The sequence below is a fragment of the Leptinotarsa decemlineata genome, unplaced genomic scaffold (assembly GCF_025532065.1).
Source record: "Leptinotarsa decemlineata unplaced genomic scaffold, Ldec_3_MD MMD2_P_RNA_scaffold_2, whole genome shotgun sequence".
NCBI classification, from domain to species: Eukaryota; Metazoa; Arthropoda; class Insecta; order Coleoptera; family Chrysomelidae; genus Leptinotarsa; species Leptinotarsa decemlineata.
The window spans coordinates 28,564,127-28,586,970 of NW_027412529.1; the positions used below are offsets into that span (position 1 = coordinate 28,564,127).

Sequence of the window (22,844 nt, forward strand, 5' to 3'; positions counted from 1 at the left end):
AAAAAAACTAACTTAACTTTTGAACGGTTTGACGTAGAAACATAAAAAAACGTTTGGGGGCTATTACGATACTATTCAAAAAAAAACATTGTGATTGCTCGATAGATGGCTGGGGGAGGCACTTCAACTTTTTTCAAAATTTTACTTAATTGGCATGGGGGTCAAGTGTCAAATTAGTCTATCAGTGATGATCTGCACATGCAATCATAGCAAAAAATATGACTCAATGAAATCAAATTGAAATAATAATAATGGAAGATACTTGAATACCTTTATGCTGACAATAAATAGTTCACATTCTTTCTGAACCAAAGAAGTTATTCAATACATCTGATGTTCAACGGAAGGTAATTGACCATCTTACATCTATCGTAAATTAATAAATTTTGCCTTGTAATTTCTCTCAAGTTATTTGCAGAACCCAAAGGCTTGCATGACGAGTTCAAGGTGGGACTGTAGTGTTATTTCTCTTGAGTGATTTTGTGTATGTAATGAGATATGTATGTATAAGAAAATCAATGTCCTGATTCATGAGAAGAACTGCTAGGTGTGATATACATATATCCATAGTCACTATCAGTAGATGTATTTTGGTTGAATATCTATTAGAAAACAGCTGTGTTTCTACTCATTACATTGTTCTTCGTATATAAACCTCTTATTCCAAATTTTATGCATCAAAGAGGAAACTTTTTTATTATTAATTAAAAAAAAATCAGTTAAAAGTTGGTGCTTATCAAAAGGATCTCTTAACAGGTAATCGAAAAGTTTGACAAAGAATTCACTGGGAATATTTCTTTGTAATCTAGTGAATTATTCAGATTTTGAATATCAGGAAGGTCCTCATTAAATTGTTTTATAATTTTTTTTAATCTCACTGGTATGTCATCACCTCATTATTCAAATCATTTTCGGTTAAAATTCCGTATTTCCGTAGTTATTGAAATATTTGTTGTTTCATGAATTCATAACAGTATATGAGAGATAATTGCTTTTAATTTTCGTTCTTTTTTTGAAACGTTAAAATATTCCCAATGATTTTTTTTTGTATTTCCAAAAATAGAGAGACTTCTGAATGACTTTTTGAAAATCAACTTCTATAACAAATAACTTTTTTTTGTGACATTCAGAGTAAAATAGGTTTTAATTTGTTGCAAACTTCTTGTGACATACTGCATTTATATATAACACAGTTATATTCATTATCTTGCACGCTGTTGATTCACTTTTCTTGATGCAATAAGAATATGATGAAAATAAAAAAATGTAAGGAACCTACATCAGATTCTTGAAGGAAATATTGTAGTTTTATGAGTTGTGATATAAATAAATATTGCAAATATCACACAAATAAGAAATTTCATGTTTAAAAAGATCATGATTAGCTTCTGCCCTGGAAACATAGAGTTTGAGACCTATGTGGCTGGATAAAAAGTTTTTCCATTCCAATACCATACCAAAAACATTTATTCGAGTATATAATCTTCATACTTACCACCTGTTTTGCGGAATTCGTTCCGATAAACAACCAGTGTCAAGTACATAATAACATCTGCTAACATTTATTGGGTTGAAATATCAAGAAATTACACGAAATTTCTTCAAAACTTTGCTTGGGTTGAAACTTCAACTGTTAATTCACCAGAACTTGGACACTTATCTTTCGATTTAATACTGACAATTCATCAATAACACTTAAAACACAAAACATTCATTAACTCACTTCTTAAGTTATCCTAAAAGCACAGTATGAAAAATGAATGTGGAATTAAATATAAATACGAATACACCCTGTGTGGTCTATGATTACAGTTTACTGTAATGACTGCTTGCGCCATCTGAAACGACGTTGATCTCTGCTTATCAAGTTAGCCATAAATCCCTCATTTTACCCCAAACTTATGCAGGTATGAGTAGATGCACCAGGGTTTTAAGACATCTTAGGTCAAACCACCAACACTGACATAAAAATTTGACTTGGGTGTCACACCAATAGGTGGTTCCACTTATGTTTCGCTTGCGTTTACGCAGCTATTTTTATCAAGTAATTTAATGAGTTGTGAATATTTTCGCCATTGAATAATATTTTAAATCATACTTATAGTAAAAATGAGCGAAAAACGAAAAATTGAACATTAAATTGACGAGAAAGTTGTACATGTATATGATTTGTTTGTGGGTTTGACAAATGTCATACCTTCACATAAATGTCATTTTTCAATGGGTATGATGGTTTCATAATTTTTTACTCTAAAGAAAGAGTTATTGATTGATACAATTTTCATTATTATTATGTTTTTGATGTAGTTCCAGTAAGTTACTGTATATACTGCTGAGATTATCAATATCAGTTTTCTTATTCATACAATCAGAAGACTCATCGATTTCAACCATTTAAAAAAAGGCTTTAGGAAATATTTTTTTCTGTATGTAAAACTTTGATATTGGAGTAATTTGGTTTATGTCCTGTTTCTAAAGAGTGTTGTGCTAATGCACATGATTTCTTATTAAGCTTTATATCACTTTTATGTGAAGTAACGCTATCATTAAGAATTCTAGATGTTGTTCCAATATAATTCAAGTTACAATTGTTACAAGGAATGTTATAAATCACATTTGACTTTTTCGTAGTATCCGTTTTATCTTCCAATTTGGTATTCAAATTCTTTATAGTTTCAATATTTTTTTGGCATATTTTGATATTTTGTTCATTATGAAAAAGTTTTATGGTATTTGAAGATAAATTTCCAAAGTTAGGTATAGATTTATAAGAAATATTGATAGGTGAACTATCATTACAAACATTTCTGTTAATTACATCGAAATTTGTGTTACTGCTTCGGTCCCGACAAAACTTACGCTATAAATACCCATCATTCGCAGTTACTACTATTGAGTTTTACTGCATCGTCAATTCAATAGAAATTTTCAATAGTACACTACGTAACTACACAACAGCTCCATGTGCACTCAGATCTGAAACACGGAAGCTGCACAGAACTACAGCTTCAGCTACTACACAAAAGCTACAACTTTTAGTTCGTAAGAGTCAACTGGGCGATCCATACTGAACGTGTGCATTATTCCACAAATTATCCAAACTTATCGGCGGAAGTTCAAATGATAATGCTACTGTATACCGTCCCTATTATGAATTTTTTCATAATCTATATCATTTGGTTCCAAAACAAAACCTTCAGGTACATCCTCAATTTCCAAAACTCACGAACAAGTTGATCAATCGATTGCTCCTCCTTTACCGAATACTGAATGAAGTTGAACATACTTTTGGAATTTGTCTCATTACAACATTATCTAAAGTTATTTTTTCCGCCAATGAAGTACCCCAGTAATCCGAACTTTTTTTTAATATATCAGCAAACATCTCCACTCCCAAAATACTATCAATTTCCGCAGGTTGGTCGAAATTATTATCCGATAATTCCACCCCCTGTAACATGAGGAATGCGCTTATATCAATTTCGAAGTTTGATAATTTGTTGGTGATTTTATCAAGTACTGATACCCTTACTGTATACTTTTTTCGGATCATACCCTAAAGCAACTGTCAAAACTGTATTTTCCTTAACTTTCTGAAAAGTACTTCCCAAACCGTATACTGCAGAATAACTTTTCAAAATTTTCAAGCCCAACCTTCTACAACACCCGATTGTTAGCGAGTTGGCTTCACTGCATGAATCTGAAGTAAATCTAGCTGTAGCATTTTCAATCAAGCTCATTTTCACGGAAACCACCATAGAAGAAAGCAAAGTTGTATTTAGTAGGGGAAACCAGGATGCTGAATTCACAGTAACTTGAACGTCATAGGGACCTATTGGATATTGGAGATTATGTCTGTTACAGTTCATTTTCCCAGTAGTCTTATTATAGTTGAATTCCTAATAACAAGCAACTTATTTCCGAACGTTGGTAACTGAAGTTAATGAAATTCCCCTATCATTCAATAATTTCTTTTTCAAAAGTATAATTATAAATCTCCCGGTATATTATTCATTGGTCTCCGTGCGAACTATCGAATACAATCTATGCCGCAGAAAATGCGGCATTCCACCACTTTGGACAAAATTTATCCCTTCCCTGTACTACCCCTAAATTGGTTGGTACCATATTACCTTTTTCATCCAACCCTCTAACGGAATACGAGGTACTAAGCGCTCTGTCTGAAATGAAAAATAAAAAATCTGTAGACTATGATGAACTCTCTATAATCACTCTCAAGAAAATCATTCCAACAATTATTAAACCATTAACTTACCTTATGAAGCAATCTCTTATACAAGGTATTTTTCCAAATGTTTTAAAAAGAGCGGTAATTATTCCCGTACATAAAAAAGGAAGCCGCAAAGAAATTGAAAATTACAGACAAATTTCTTTACTCCCCTCTATATCAAAACTTTTTGAAAAAGTAGTTTCGGTAAGAATAATGGACCATTTGGAAAATGAAAATCTTTTATGCGATTCCCAACATGGCTGGAAGAAAAAAATCGGTTGAAACAGCATCTTATCATCTAATGAATTACATATACACTGAGATCGAAAACAAAAAATATGTCCTCTCTTTATTCTTTGATTTATCGAAGGCTTTCGATACAGTGTGCCCGGAGTTTCTACTCCCTAAACTATCCAATTTAGGTCTCCCAACTAATATAATTAATTGGATACAATCTTACATGTCCGAAAGAAACATGAAGGTACTTTGCAATGGGTCGTTCTCTGAGACCAAAAAGATAACACTCGGTGTGCCCCAGGGCTCGGTTGTAGGCCCCCTACTGTTTCTCCTATATACAAACGACCTACCTCAATATATAGAAGATGGACACATTACGATGTTTGCGGATGACACTACCATAACTTTAACGGGACAAAACGTTGAGCAACTTATTTGTAAATCTGAAAGTATTGTTGACCAGTTCAGTGTTTGGTGCCAAAGAAACAAACTTATCCTTAATACCTCCAAATCAGTATCGATGAAGTTTCACTTTAGGACTGATACTCTAAATGCTCCTGTTACATATGATATTGAAAACGTACAGGTGACGAAATTTCTTGGTACCTATTTAGATTCTAGTCTAAACTGGGAAAAACAAGTAGACAATACATGTTCTAAAATAAATAAAGCATACTATGCAATAAAGCAACTGAAATCAACATTAAGGGAATCAGCGTTACTCAGCATTTATTATGCTATGGTATACTCCCATATCAATTTTAATATTATGATCTGGGGGAGGGCAAATGATTTTATGAGAGTTTTTGTTGCCCAAAAACGAATTATAAGACTTATATTCAATATGAACTACAGGGACAGTTGCCGTGCTATCTTTATTGAGAAAAAAATATTAACAGCGCCTTGCATCTTTATCTTGAAATGCATAATGTTTGCTAGGGAAAACCCTAATCTCTTCACAGAGAACGCCACTGTCCATAACTACAATACCAGAAATGGACATCTATTGCAAATCCCTCAACATCGTATGTCATTTTTCAAAAAATCTCCACAGTACAATGCTATCACCTGCTTCAATAAGATACCAGATAAATTTAAAAAGGTCAAGAGTAACCTAAAATTCCACAACAATATTAAAAACCTTCTAATACAGAAATGCTATTATAGTTATCAGGACTTCTTGAACGACGATCTCCCAAACAACTCAAATACATTTTAATTTAAAGTTTTGTCTGGCATTCCTAGTCTAACATTGTTATTTATATTGTATATATTTTTGCTTATTTTGTGTGTGCCTTATCACTGCAATGTAAGTTCACTGAATGTACTACTCATTTGATTATTTGACTTGGGGTCCTCATAATGTCATATTTTAAATATATACCCTGACTTACCACATATACCAAGTGTATCGCGTTTTGGTCAATAAATATTATCTTATCTTATCTCTTATCTTATGCCCGCGCTACGCCTACCCTATTCCTTCGAATGAAAGGTGCGAATTCAACAAAGACAGAGAAACGGTCAAGTGTCGTCTCTCGTTTCCTCGAATCCTTCCAGCAAATATTAAGTTTTTTTCAAATAGGTTTGTTGATCATTCGTCCCTCGAATTTTGGAATTCTCGGTGCACGGTGAAAATAGGACATTCAGTCAGTAAGCGAGTGTACTGGAGATCAGCGACTTGGTATTGTTATAAAGTTTTGTCGATTTGAGGATTATTGCAGATATAAATCATCATATAGAAATTAGTTTGATGCTCCAATTGATACCAATCCTGAAATCTCCTGCTTCTATGGATTTATGCACTGAACTCTACTGAAGGAAATTTTGTGTCTTATCATTTTCTTTTGGAAACCTACTATTGAGTAAATGAACCCTCTAATATTGAGGTAAGACAAAAACAAACATTGAAAAAAACTATTCATCTCCCTTGTTGTGTTATATGCTAAGATTCGAATGGTATAATTTTTAAGGTTCCAGTTTTGGATTTTTCATTTCCTTGAATGCACCACAGATCACTTTCGATTTATTGCTCGACGATAGATTGTCTGGGTGAAATAGGAAAAGTCCTCAAGTCCCGCCAAGCTAAGATCCGAAGTATTGTCGTAGGATCGGTATTCGTGAGGACTATTTGGTCTATTTTTTTAATACAATATTGCAAGAAGGATACGTCCGGTAAGCGAGTATTTCTTCATTGTTTATCTATAATTTCTACCTCTGGGATTGCTGCTACGATACTGCAAAAAACCAAGAAATACCAGTGCAGGCTCTTCCTTAATTATAAACATTTTATTATCACCTGAATATATGAGCCCATATTTTCTTATGTCATAATAATAATAGTTTTATTTTGTGAGCCAATTATAGCTATATTTGGAGATTCATATATGAACGATATGTTGTCAGTTATCAACCATAGTTATCAACTTGTATTGGTTAAGGGATATCTAGTAAATCAATTCTTTTTATTGGACATTAAGTGTTGATTATTTATGATCGGTTGTTATTTATAATTGTCGATTATATTTCTTTCCCGTTTAAGTAAGTTTCTTGGCAACCGTATTAAACGGGTGGCGCCCCTTTATTTTATATAACATTTCTTTTCTTTTGAGTTCCCACGCCCACACCCCTGAGTGAGCAGGCTGGTTTTGGTCAAGAAACAATAATGCAGCATAATGTCAGATATTTATAGAATCATTTTCATCTCATTGTAGATGAAGGTTCATATTGGAATTGCCCCCGTAACAGGTCCTTAAACGAAAAAAAATTAAGTTGAGTTTGCCATCTCAGTGGGAAGGAGAGATTGTAAAAATTTTCAAAAATGTAAAAAAATCAGTCAAATGGTAGCGGTGAAGCGGAAAGTGGGTATAAGAGAAAGCGCTTGAATGACCTATCATTTTTCAGAGGAATAGTCCAGTCAACACCCGAAGAAAATTGTGGATATTAACAATCGAAATGTCGTTGAGTAACTTGGATGAAAATCTTCTTTCATTTAGTTTTTACTCATTTTAATTATTTTATCTTTCAGTTTTTTTTAACTCTGTGGTCATTTTGCTTCTTGATTATTTTATTAGTTTCATGGTATTTTCATTCCACGTGTCATTATTCAATATAATTGATATTTCAGCTATCAATTCAAATTTCATTGGTTCTTTCATAGATACGTGAGTATCTATGTTTGCAGTCGAAAAAGTTGATTCAGTCTCTAATTCTTCTCAAGCGGTATATGAGCAACAGTGTCCATATTTAGACTGCAGGTTGAATATTTTTTTGCTGTTATGTAAACTTTTCACTGGCAGATCAAAAGTTATATGCTTGAAAGTTTTGATTTCATAGCTGAAATCAGCGTAATTAAAATTTTATACGATGGAAAAAATTGCGAAATCTTTTTTGTGTTCTCTTATTTCACATTTTTTACGGTATAGATGGAAAATATCGCTCGAAACAAATATTCTCAAAAATCACGTTGAAAATTCTGGCAGTGCAATCTCCAGGAAATGTGTTCGTCGTAGAATTTTGAATTTTTTCTCGAAGTTGTGCTGCATGTGAACGAATTATTTTCTTTATTGACACAGTTTCTAATAAATCATTGTAATCAACAATATTGGCCGAGATCGGAGCAAAAAACTTTTTGCTTTCAGCATAAATTATCTTAATATTCCTCGCATATGTCCCCACTATCTTACTTTCTAAGTGACGGTCTGAAAATGAGGTGCTGTTTATGGATTCTGATTTTAACTTGTATTGTTCAGTTAGTAATCTATGTTATTATTACTTCACATCATCGAAAAACAGGCATACTTTTTTTTGGCAACGGATTCCCTCAAAATTTCACATAATAAAGCCTTTCGTTCACTTTTTTCCTTTTTACCCATTTTTAGACCCCAATTAGGCTGTTATGGCAAACACCTGTCTGATCAACTACTCTTCCTTCTAGTATCATGACGGTTTTTGAATCATATCAGGAACATCCTTGTGCAATGTTCCTTAGGAAACAGGAATCGTGTTACAAAGGCATCCTAGCTGAAACCAATCAGCAGAATTGTTTGAAGGTGATTGATAATGTTTCATGGTGAATTGTATTAGTTCAGACTTTTATGGTCTAATATGATATGAAATGATTTGAAATCTTTGAAACAATCAATAAAATCAAATGAACATAACTCTGAATTGAAATTACACAGAAATAAAATTCAGGCAACAATTGAGAATTGAACAATAGAAAAGTTATAAAAATTGAAAGATACCAAACCAACTTACTTCATGACATTTCGATTTTTAGTATCCACAATCGTCGACGCAACATATTGAAATCCATAATCAAGCGGGAAACGGACAACTAATGCCAAACGGTCAGCTCCCGCTGAACCGGTGAAGCGGAAAGAGGAAAGAAATGATAGGTGAAAGCACTCGAATGTCCTATAAATAGTCATCTCTCGGAGGAATAATTCCAGTTATCACTCGAAGACATTTGTGGATACTAACAATCGAAACATCGTGAAGTAACTTGGATTGAAATATTTTGAGTTTCATTTCTATTTCATTGTTCAATTTTCAATTGTTGCTTGTATTTCATCTTACTGTGATTACATTACAGGGTTTTTCGCTTGATATATTTGTTATTTCAACTATTTAATAAATGTTATTTGTTCTTTCAGGGATTTCAAATCATTTTATACCATATTAGATGAAACTGTACGAACTGATTAAATTCAGGCAGAATGACCACCTGAGGAAAACACTTTTGCAGTAGTATTTTAGAAAAAATAATGATTATTATTCACTATTATTTGGGAATGATATTCATTAGAAACTCTCAGACACGTTTTCCGAACTCTGTTCGATTCTATACACCATACACCTTGCAAAAATATTGCGCATTTTATCCAGTTTTCAGCTATGTTTGGAGTTGCAGGTTTTTAGCTCGTCGATATCTTATTTTCAGATCGATTGCAAAATTTCAACCAAATAGACAAGGAGCGAGTAATAACGTGGAACAATTTAAAAAAAAAATTTCATGATATTCTACATTACTGTAGAACACCCATTTTCCTTGAAATGTGTTTTACTGCCGAGCAGTTTATCTAAAAAATGAAACTGTGATACACAAACATGAAAGGTTCCGACAAGAGTTACATTAGTGGTTCCAGCTATACTGTGGCTATACGCTCTACATTTTATTTATGGTTTCAGCTACATTGGACCATGAAAATCATCAGAATAGATTTTTACCGTTATCACCGAAGGATTTTCTTCAAAATAAAAACAATTGATCGCGCTCGAGTATTTAACGGTGACGGTTTTTTTACAACTATGCGACTCACCATTTGCTCATGCCACGCTCTAATCATCAGACTATTGAAAGATACACTTTTCTGCATGTACCGCGCTCGGGTTCTTGGGCCGTTCGCAATGATTTTGATGTATCATACAATATCTGCAAAATGAAGAAAATATATTATTTTCGCTGTTAACATTTAAAAACTTTTATTTGCTATAGTACCTATTTAGAATAATGATTTGCAATGAGAATCTTCCAAAAACATGATTGGTTGACAACTTCGCCCTTCACCTTCCGAAGTCCAACACTTCCAGGAAACAAGAAAATACAAACCCAAAATTTTTATTTGAACGTGATTCAACTTCATAATGAACAACTTGACAACATCGCTGAAGAATCAACTACTCCAAATAGTTTTTGTACTTATAATCAGTTCGAGAAAGAGAAAAGATCACTCAAACTTTTTTTTTAGCATCAATCCGACTCGAATAGAACCAAAATTATGTTCTGTAATGAATATGATAAATTCAAATACAGAAACCAATTGACAACTCAGTGGTGATTAAATAAAGTTATGATTGATACCACGTTTCTCGTCTTGATTATTATTTCCAACTGCTCAAAGAATATGACAGGATCGAGGAGTATTAGAAGGAGCAGTTCAAAGAAACTTCTTTGAATACAATAACCACTCACAATTTTTGATATGGAAAACCACCGGCGTTCCTTCTCTAACTTTTTTCGTTCCGGACTCCGTTCAGTGAAGGTACCACTAACATTCAACTTCATCGATCCTCATTCTAAACTCACAGTGGTGTTGTCGAAATTTGATTGGATTATTCGCAAATGGATATATCACCAAAAACGAAAGAACTTTTTTGAACACAATAATCACTCACAATTTCCAAAATGAAAACACACCGGAGTACATTCTCTAAATTTTTCCGTTCAACACTCCGTTCAGAGCATAATATACGTTTCGAAGGTTCCTACTAACATTCAACTGCATTGATCCCCATTCCAAACCCACAGCGGTGTTGCCGATATTTAATTGGACTATTCCCAAACAGGTAAGTCCCCAAACAAAAAGTTTTGTACTTGTGATGCCATGATTGGAACCTTTGGTGTAGTAATGTTACTAGGGTTATATCCCATCACCAAAGCGTTATTTTCAATACTTCAACGTGTGTTTTAATCACCAAGTGATCATCTTTAAGAGAAAGATTAAACTTCCTATCTCAACACCAAACCTTTTTTTCACAACTAGACACGTGTTTCAATCACCAAGTAATCATCTTTGAAAAAAAGTTCAATCTTCCTCTTTAAGATGATCACTCGGTGATTCAAACATGTGTCGAAATGTTGAACATAACGGTTTGGTGTTGGAACAGGACTCCAGTAATGTACACAGTTTTTTGTGCATTTAAGAAGGGCGATAACACCTTTCGAAGTCTATAGGATCGACAGAGGACTAATTTCCCAAATATCAAAGATGAATGAGGCTCCCCAAGGTAGTCAGTTGCAAAACAAAGCTTCAACATTGATCGCCGACGAGATTCGTCATATGTCTCTCACTTCTGCTTTCATTACAAAGTATAAGTTTGGAAACCAGAGCCCAAACACAATGCATTCAGGATTGAAAACATAGATCTGTTCCAATGCGCTAAAGGTCTCATTAGTGGTGCTAGACTGAACCATAATGCATTACTGGACTCAACTATACTTGAGGACAAGCCTAAGTGAAGAAGTGCGATGACATCTCCCCTCACTGAGGCGGAATGTCTGCTGTCAACAGACAACTCAATCGATGAATATCAAAGATCTACAAGTCAAAAAAAAATATTTCATGAAAATCATCAGACTCTGCCCCAGCAAATTTTTTTCTGCAAAATAGAGTCAAAGTCACATATTTCCTAAAGAAATCCTCATAAAAACTACTTTGGGGATTTATCGTGCAAGTAATGGCGATGATATCTATTCCTCAGGAAGACACCTTGTATAGAATTGACCAAGAATTACAACTTCTGATATGAAATATAAACCAGGTTCCCCAAGATGGTCAGTTGCAAAGCCAAGTTTCGACTTTGAATGATGACGTGATTCGATTCTTGTATTTCACTGCAGTTCTGACTACAAGGCTACTAATTGAAAATCAAAGCTCAAACCCAATGCATTTTTTATTCAACACCAGATAATGCCGTATTGCCCAACCAAAGGTTCGTGAAAAAAATGATGTTCAGCATATTTGTTTTGGCAGAAAATCAATAGTTGTGGTAACGACTGCGTCAGTGTGAAGTTACTGTTATCCAATTGGGGGCTATTACATATTTGAAGTGGAACTCTAGGACACCAATGACGAGTAGGAAATGTACCTAAATTGAACAACAGTGGAAAGTTGTCAAGTTATAGTTGGTGAACTTGTTCAAAATCTCTATACTCAATTCGAGTGTTTTGCCCCTCCATAAAATATTGATAGCTCTATTGCTATAAAATGGAACTAATTCAAATTGTCTCCAATGAACGAATAGACTGGGTGAATATTTTATTGCTCATCAGTCGAATGATTTTATTGGGATTTTCAATTATTAGAAATTTCATTTGTGGGCAAATGATAGAAAAACCAATTGCATGAATTTCGGAACACATGAACTTTCCAAATCTATCTCCTTTTTGTGAGAGCAATACACGTATCACGGTGAAATCAATTGAATGATCAACTGAAGAAAAGTTTTATATAAATGTTCCCCATAAATGCCAGTCAAATGTTAGGAAATCGACTCCGTGTTTCTACCCTTTGGGAGAGTCGCTAATGCATATCAAAGGATAAAAAGTAGTTGATTCACGAGTACGAACTGACAACGAGACAAAAAAGGCTACGAGGCGACGAGTGGAATTACTTAGTGTTGGACGGTCGATCGAGCAGAATACGTGTACTATATTTTGGTTTTGGTGGCGGATATTTCCATTAAAAATATTATAATAGCATATAGTGTAGTAAAATAATAAGAATCAAAAGTAAACTGATTAATATAATGTTTTATTTGAAATATTCCGCAACCACAACCAATACATATTAAACTTATTCTCCGCGATCGACCATGCCAAACGCTGTCCCATCTTACTCATCGCCTGCTAGCTTTTTTTTCGTTATCAGTTCGTACTCGCGCTCAGCTACTTTTTATCCTTTGATATCCATTAGCGTAACAGGCAACTCTCCCAGAGGGTAGACACACGGAGTCGATCTCCTAACATTCGGCCATCCTACCGTTCAGCCTGTCCTCAGGCGAACTCTCAGCAGTTTCATCTATAAGAAGAGAAAAATATTTAATTTCATAGAATACCACAAGTTTCCTCAGTTTTTTTTTGAGCTTTGTACTTATAGGATGGGTATAATTTACCCATCCTATAAGTGATTGAGACTTGTACATATATCGTACCCATCTCGACAGCCACACATACCCATATATGTGATTGAGCCTTGTACGTATATTGTACCCATCTCAACAGTCACACATCCCTATGTGTGATTGAGCCTTGTACATATATTGTACCTATCTCAACAGTCACACATTCTCATATGTGATTGAGCCTTGTACATATATTGTACCCATCTCAACAGTCACACACACACCTACATGTGATTGAGCCTTGTACATATATTGTACCCATCTCAACAGTCACACATTCTCATATGTGATTGAGCCTTGCACATATATTGTACCCATCTCAACAGTCACACACACACACCTACATGTGATTGAGCCTTGTACATATATTGTACCCATCTCAACAGTCACACATTCTCATATGTGATTGAGCCTTGTACATATATTGTACCCATCTCAACAGTCACACATCCTCATATGTGATTGAGCCTTGTACATATATTGTACCCATCTCAACAGTCACACATTCTCATATGTGATTGAGCCTTGTACATATATTGTACCCATCTCAACAGTCACACATCCTCATATGTGATTGAGCCTTGTACATATATTGTACCCATCTCAACAGTCACACATTCTCATATGTGATTGAGCCTTGCACATATATTGTACCCATCTCAACAGTCACACATTCTCATATGATGACCACTGAAAATGTCTCACCTTTCAGAATTATCCATGGTTTCATTTTGTCTACAGCAGTCACTGTCTTTAATCTTCTGAAATTCTCTCTCATATCTTGAACTTCATATCGGTCATTGAATAGAACCTTAGTGACTTTAAATGGACCTTTGTACTTTGGTAGAAGCTTTTTACTGGAACCGGTACTTGGAGAATCTGTTATCAACACCATTACCACATCATCTACCGAATATACCTTGGCTTTCGCCCTCCTGCGATCATACCTTTCTTTCTGATCCTGTTGATCCTTTGCTAGTCTTTTCTGAACCCTTTTCCTCAATAAAGGTAACTCAGCTCGTCCTAAGTCCTGCTGTACTTCTCTTAAAATTTTGCTTTCCGCCATAGTTTTACCCCTACAACCTGTCAAGGCTTCCATAGGGGACATATCTATTGCTTTATTATACGTGGAGTTTATAGCACTCTGCACCTGTTTAATAAAGCTGTCCCACTTGCTTTCGGGGGCACCAGCCGCAGTACAACGTAAAGCATTCAAAATAGTTCTGTTATATAGCTCACATTGTCCATTTGCACGTGGAGTAGCTACAGCATTAAGAATATGTTTAATCCCGTAGGTACTACAAAATGTTGCAAAAGTCTTTGAAGTAAAAGCTGATCCTCGATCCGAAATTATTCTGACCGGTACTCCAAAAATGTGTATTATATCCAGCAAAACTTTTACAGCCAATTTCGTGGTAGTATCTCTTACAGCTTCGACGAAACAGAACTTTGTGAACCCATCTACGACTACAAATATATATTTGTTTTTCTTACTGCTGATTACAAATGGTCCTATGTGATCTATATGTAGTGTATGGAATGGGATTGGAGCCTTTACAATCGGATGTAGCATGCCTTCTTCTTTTCCGCTTTTCTGTTTGTAGTAGAGGCAATTCAAACAAGCATTGACATATTTTTTTACAAACCTTCGCATGCCAGCAAACCAATAATTTTCATTGATTTTTTTCAACGTTTTCTCTAATCCAAAATGCCCAAAATCATCATGACAAAGTTTGCAAATTTGCCATCGTGAAGACTTAGGAACAACCCACAAAGCTCTTCCATTTGCCATCCTTCTGTAGATTTTGTCGTCCTTCAACAAATACATATCAAAATATTGCTTAGTGTCTCTATTGATAACCCCCTTTTGTAGTATACTTCTAACTATCTTCAACTGATCATCTTGCAATTGAGCAGCAAGAATCCAATCACCTTCGGTAACGTCGATACTCATGATATCAATATAATTCTCAACCGGAGCGCGGCTAAGTGCATCGACGTGCTCCATCTTCGATCCAGGTCGATGGATAACCTCAAAATCGAACTCCTGAACCTGTAACCACCATCTTCCGACTCTAGGTACGAGATCCCTTTTTGCGAATGCAGATCGAAGTGCATTACAATCTGTGACAACTTCAAACTGAATACCAATCAAATATACTCGAAACTTTTGAAAGGCTAGTACAACTGCCAAAGTTTCAAGTTCATAGGAATGATAATGTTTCTGTTCAGGGCTCGTTTGTTTGCTAAAATAGGCAACTACCCTGGACTTCCCGTCTTTCTGCTGCAACAACATGGCACCAAAACCTACAGAACTTGCATCTGTATGCAGTTCCGTCTGCAGCGTTGGATCGAAGATAGACAATATTGGCCGGGTCGTTAATGCCACCTTGACGTCCTTGAAAGCTGTTTCTTGTTCGTCCGACCACAGAAATGGTGTACCTTTCCTAAGTAGTCGTGTAAGAGGTGCCACAACTTTGGCATAGTCTTTAATGTACTTTCTGAAGTATCCTGATAGGCCTAGAAATTGACGAATTTCTCTAACGTTTTTGGGAGATCTCATGTTTTCTGCTCACCTGGCCTAACTCCATCATAACTAATCTCTTGTCCTAAATAATTTAAGTTACTTTGAAAAAAACTGCATTTACTCAACTTCAGTGTTAGGTTAGCTTCTCGTAAATCACTTAGTACATCTCTTAACCTTTCGATTCCCTGTTCAACACTAATGGAAGGTATTATCAAGTCATCTATGTATGCAAACACCGTTTTATTAAGTCGATTTTTCAACACAGTATTTATCAATTTTTGAAAAACGGACGGCGAATTAGTGAGCCCGAACGGCATTCTCAAAAACTCATAGTGTGAAAATGGCGTAATAAAAGCAGTCTTTTCGATTGAGTCTTCTGCCATTGGTATTTGATAAAAACCCGAGGCCAAATCTAAAGCCGTATAGTATTTATTTCCTCCCAACATATCTATCTGATCGTCTATGAGCGGCAAAGGATACTTGTCCTTAATAGTAACAGAGTTTAAGCGTCGATAATCTATACATAACCTATAATCACCTGTTTTCTTTTTTACCATAAGAACTGGGCTAGCGTATGCAGAACTAGACTCCCTGATAATGTCATTATCAAGAAGTTCCCGCAATAACCCATTGAGTATATCCTTTTCTTGAATTGACATACGATAAGGATTATAGACAATTGGTTCTTCGGATTTGCATCTAATTGCATCTGAATGATATTAGTTTTTCCAAGGTCCTTCAACGTAAACGCTATTCTATCTCTGAAAGTTTTCAATAATTCAAAGCAAAGCGACTTTTCAGAACAAGTTACATCGCCGATTTTTATCGTGCTTTCATCTAGTACGGATATTGGAGCTATTGATTTAATTTTACAACAGGTTGAAGAGGAAATTCGTCTAAGGACGATGGAATCCCCAATTTTAACGATGGCAATATCTGCATTATTCAAATAATCGCAGCCGATAATGACATCATATTGCAGCAATTTGTCTTCAACAATATATACATTTACTTGGAATGAAACTTCATCTACACTCAAATCTATATGAACAAATTCATCACATAACATCATATTACCCATAAAGCAGCGCAAAACTATACCTTCACGCATTTTTTGTAGGGTCAGCTTAAGTTTTCCAGCTATAGATTTTTTTATCAAAGTGCACGAACTACCTGTATCAATTAAACAATTCTTCAAAGCACAATTATTTATATACGCAGTTTTCAAAAACACATTTGAATTCTTGGACTTAGTAGAATTTACATCTTCGCTTTTTGTTTCATTTCGACTCAAACAGTGTTGATGTGAATGTCCAGCTCTTTTACAAACTGAACATCTAACTAATGGTTTTGGACAATTTCTCATTAAATGATTACCCTTGCAGTTATAACAACGTATGGCTTTCACAAAGTTTTTATTCAATTCTCCTCTGCTATTTTTTTGAAAACTCCGCATATTTTTTTTATCATCAAAATAAGAACTCTTCGATGTACCAGGCATATCACGGCGAAATGATTTGTTATATATACTTGTAGTAGGCCCTATACTATTTGCATTGTCCAGGTAATTAGCCAGATGTCCTATAGACGTAAACTTAGCTGCCCTAGCGGAAAGTTTAATGTGTTCATTTCCTATACCTTCAATAATCGAATCAATGATATTCGTCTCGTTGATATCTAAATTCAGTTTTTTAATTTTGGCAAGTTTTTCGAAACAATAATCACTCAGTTTTTGTCCCTTCTCATGTGAATAGTTTGCAGCTTCAATAAACAATTTTCCGAATTTAACATCACTAGGAAAAGTTTCGATAAGAGATGATTTCATATTCTCCCACAAAGAAAACTCTTCTATTAAAGAGTCGTACCATTTCCTCGCATTCCCACGTAATCTGCTAGTTGACAATTTTACAGTTAACATATTGTCCCACTGATATATATTTTTCAGTTTATCAACTTTCCCTACCCAACTCACAGAGTCAATGACTTGGCATGCTGGATCGAATTCGGGAATCAACGATTCATCAATACTCAGACTACTATAAATGTTTCTACTCACGGTTTTTCTGTTCAATTTTCTTTGAGTTGTTTTCAACTTTTTTTTTTAACCTCCTTACTTCCGACGAAGAATCACTGGATGATGATGATGTGGAAATACGTCGGTTCCTTTTTTTTGATTTTCCTTTCGGCATTGTAAATTTTCGGCCTCTAACAGCTTTGTTACCTTCTCTCACGTAGATCACTATCCCACTTCTGACTTGTAGTAAAATAATAAGAATCAAAAGTAAACTGATTCATATAATGTTTTATTTGAAATATTCCGCAACCACAACCAATACATATTAAACTTATTCTCCGCGATCGACCATGCCAAACGCTGTCCCATCTTACTCATCGCCTGCTAGCTTTTTTTTCGTTATCAGTTCGTACTCGCGCTCAGCTACTTTTTATCCTTTGATATCCATTAGCGTAACAGGCAACTCTCCCAGAGGGTAGACACACGGAGTCGATCTCCTAACAATAGCTGACTGTTATTTTTATCATTACTACAAGTCAGAAGTGGGACAGTGATCTACGTGAGAGAAGGTAGCAAAGCTATTGGAGGCCGAAAATTTACAATGCCGAAAGAAAAATAAAAAAAGGAACCGACGTATTTCCACATCATCATCCAGTGATTCCTCGTCGGAAGTAAGGAGGTTGAGAGAAAAGTTAAAAACAACTCAACTGATATCGAATCGAATATCATTTATTCGATTAATGAAATGAACACATCAAACTTTCCGATAGGGCAGCTGAGTTTACATCTGTAGGACATCTAGCTAAATACCTGGACCATACAAATATTATAGGTATGTGTACAAGGCTCATTCACAGACGACTATGTGTGACTGTTGAGATGGGCACTAGTATAAGACTCAATCACTAAAAAAAAACAAAAAGAAATTGAAGTAATTTCGAGATGGGTGAATTATAAGAACAAAACTCAAAAAAATAACCTACCATGAGGTAGTATTCTATGGAATGAATGATTTTTCTCTTCGTATAGATGAAACTACTGAGGACATGCTATACGACAGGATGGCCGAATGTTAGGAAATCGACTCCGTGGGAGGGTCGCCTCTTATGCTAATGGATATCAAAGGATAAAAAGTAGCTGATTCACGAGTACGAACTGAAAACGGAGAAAAAAAGGATATGAAGCGACAAGTGGAATTAGAGAGTGTTGGACGGTCGATCGAGCAGTGTTTTGGTTGTGGTTGCAAGATATTCAGATTATCATCATAATTTATATGACTATATCATATACATACACATATTCATAGTAAGTCATTTGGTCTCAAAAGATATAAAGTAAACTATTTAGTGATAATAACGTCACACTTTCACAAGTAATCACGGGATATCACAACATATAAACGTACAAAAATATAAGAAATAGTTTAAAACCAAATCATCATACACAAATAATACATAAAAAGTTAATATGTTCTCAGAGGCTGATGGTCGCACCTTGAATATCTTTCCAATACTCATTGATTGAGTAAAAACAATTTTTTAGCAATTACAATTTGATAGTGTATTCAAACTTATTCATACTCATCGTTTTGATTCGATGAGGCAGTTCATTGTAGAGAATAAAATCTAAGGAATGTTTTCGTGAAGTAGGCAGCCTATATCATGGAATTCTTTTTTTTTCTTTAAATAACCGCATCAACCTCGGGGGTTATCAGCGGAAGTACAATCGATTACAATACTGATGAAATTGAGAAAAAGAAAGAAAGGTTAAAACAAATAAATTTTGTCAAGAACATTGATGTCTTTCAAAAAATGAATGAGATTTTCAATATTCTTCAGCTCTAATGCTCGACCGAAATCACCGGATAACTTTGACTGACGTGTGTTTTCTTCATAAGCCGGGCACTCGTTGACGATGTGTTTAACACTATTTATCTAGCTATTGCTAATAATTCTCCTGAGTAAACACTACAAGTTGACGGCAGATGATAAGAAAAGTGTGTGTTTACCATGATCACTGCAGTTTCTACTCCATCTGGTGTTTTAGACGCGTCGGTGTAGATGTGATTGTAGTCCCTGTAGTTGGATATCAGTGCAGAGAATGCTCTTTGGATTATATCTGGAGTAGTTTGATTTTTCGGATAGTTAATCAGCATGGTGTTGCACTGCGGGAGATTAATTGTCCAGGGAGGTGGAATATTCGAATTTAAGGGGAGGACGTTAACAGGATCTATTGGGTTGTTAGGTAGTTTGGATAATCTAGAATAGAGGGGTAACGGGATTTTGTCATTTTGTGCAAAGATGTGGGTGAATCTATCAGCAAAGATGTAAAGGTAAGCATGGTTATTTCTATTGGATGATATTCTTGCTGCGTATGCTAGGATCATGCTTTCTCGGCGGAGGTCTAGTGGTGGTTCATTGGCTTCCACAAGAAGGCTCTCCACGGGGCTGGTACGAAATGCACCCAGGGCGATTCTGATAGCAGAGTGTTGTATCACACTGAGAGTTTTGAGAAGTGAGGGTTTGGCAGTAGAGTATACTATGCGTCCATAGTCCAACTTGGATCTAATTAAGGCTCGATAACAGATCAGTAAGGTGTTACAGTCAGCTCCCCAAGAATAATTTGACAGTACTTTCAATAGGTTCATTGCTTTTTGATAGGAGAAACTTCTTCTATGTGATTTCCAGTTGAGTCTTCTGTCGAGGGTCATTCCAAGGAATTTTATTTCTTCAACATATTTTAGTTTTTGGCCATTCAGAATCAGGTCAGGAGAAAAGAATTCTGATTGCTTCGAGAAAAGAATGCATTTAGTTTTAGTTGTTGAAAAGTGAAAACCTGTACTGACCACCATTCGAGTCTTGTGAGTGCTTGTTTTAAAAGGGTTTGTATCGTGCATGTATTCTTACCGCTCTTGGAATTCTGATATTGTCCGAGATTCTAGTGTTATGATGGTGAATGTCAGTATGTGTAGTGAGGTTGAACGATGTTTTATGTATCTCAAGAAGTGAATTGTAAATGTATAAGGATGAAAGGATCATGATTCTGAGTTTGATGAGCAAAGGTCTACACATATCTCCATACGCTAGATTACCTTATATTATCATGTTTTTTTTTTGTTGAATAAAAATAGCATTAGCAGCCGATAATTTTTCTCACAGTTAAATGACATAACCAATATGAGACTGAAACTGTGAAAAATGAACTTTTCACAAAGTTCGTAGTTTAAAATATGCCTGAGCTGTTGGTTGCAGGAGAAATAATATGCTTCACAGTTTATGTTTCAATTGTCCTATATGAGCATTCCAATTCAATTTAGAGTCCAAAATAACATCAAGTAACTCTATATTCTGATCTTGTTGTTCACACTGACAGGTCGCTACGAGTAGCCTCTGAGACTAGTCATTATTTAATTTTAGATTGTGGACTCCATACCATGTTTCAACTTTTTCTTCAATTTTTTTAGATCGATCTACTGAAACGTGGTGATCTGGTCTTGAACGTATAAAGAGAACGCATTTTGCGAGAAGTCATGAAGTTGCTTAGCTCAATAACATAAATAATGAGTAGGGAAAAGTGTTTTCTGTATAATTCAGTGTTCATATGAAAGTATTTGTTTCAAAAGAAATTTTTTTTCGTGTAATTCAATATTTATATAGAAGTAGCTGTTTAATGGAGGCTTTTTCTTCCAATTTGTGTCTGAAAGTTACTTCTTTGCATGATCTACACATCTGTGTATAAAGTTTCTTCTTTTAAAATTGACTCCCACATATTTCTGTATCAAAATGGAGTAGTAGAAAGCCAAAAACTTTTTTTCATAACCTCTCTTATTCCATAGAAATATAATTTTTTCAGTATGCCTCTGATTACCGCTGCTGTCGTTGAGCTACTAGCCCTAAAATCAAACTGCGATTCACTAAAATATCTGTTAATTTCAAAATACTTTGCAAATCTTTGTTTCAGAATGATCTTGGAGAAAATACAAATAATGTATATTGGACAATGGTTTTTAATCAGTGAAGCATATCCTTTTTTGTATAAGGGAATAACCTCCAAAAATTTGAAAAATTTCCGGTGATAAAGATGAGAATAATAAGTTCGGGTAACGGTTTCAGAATTATGTCTGATGTTTCCTTGATAATTCCGCAAAACGGAAAACAAGCTTTAGCTCATCATCAAATCAATGTATAAACTGCTTTTTGTGTGAAGATATATTTTTCCAATGGAAATATGTTTTCCATTAAATAATTTCATTGCATAATTTTCTCCTATTTCACATTATACAGCGTTTAGTTTCTATAAACCAGAGGTTGTAATAACTCTTTCATAGGATTATATATTTGTAGACTGTCCAAGTTTTTTGTTTATAATTGCATATTGCCCAAAATGAACGGATATGCATGGTTCAATTCGGTTTCAGAGTTAGATATTATATCATCGATAGAGCTAGATTTTCTTGCCTTTATTCTAGTGTAATCATGAATATTTACGGAAACGACAATTAGCAGCAGATATAATAGTTCATTCAGCATAGGATCATTCATTATTCCAAAGTGCATGTAAAAATCACCCAAAAGTGAACACATGTTTTCAGTACCTGAATCAAAAGGTCACAAAATGATACATTTTTTTGTCTTGAATATATAGCTTCATCTCCCATTTTATGAATTTTCCTACGAAAATAATCAACAAGTCGATACCCAAGGATATTAATTGTTCGTGAATTATTTTCATTCTGCCACTGCTCGGTTGAACAAAACACATCAAATTCAAATTCATCAAAAAAAAAAGCTATTTCTATTTTATTCGATTGTGTTTATATGGAACATACTCACCCAATCGGTACAATGTATGTCAACTGAAAGGTTACTATCTAGTAAATATGCTGTATTTCCATTTTGAATATCTAGGAGTGTACTTCTTGATATGTAAAAATTTTGGATATGTAAAAATTTTGTCTAAACTTAAATCTTTGAATAACCGCTCCAGTTGGCCATGTAGAAGGATCATACATTTTTTCAACGTGTTCTAGTGAAAAAGATATTTTATATATTGACTTTTGTTTCGTGTGCTTCCATTGGTCACAAGTAAAATTAATTTTGGGGGCATTTTCTTCAGTATCCTCAGCAGATCGTCCGATTTTATATCTG

General features: G+C 34.7%; 1 protein-coding gene across 1 annotated transcript in view; it reads right to left on the minus strand.

Moving 5' to 3' along the window:
* Oct-TyrR (Octopamine-Tyramine receptor) overlaps positions 1 to 11,088 on the minus strand; it is a 1,115,181-nt gene extending 1,104,093 nt beyond the window's left edge. The window contains exon 1 of the mRNA XM_074186523.1: positions 9,793 to 11,088. The gene's annotated coding sequence lies outside the window, so the exon portion shown is untranslated. The remainder of the gene's footprint in view (positions 1 to 9,792) is intronic.
* Positions 11,089 to 22,844: the final 11,756 nt, after the last annotated feature.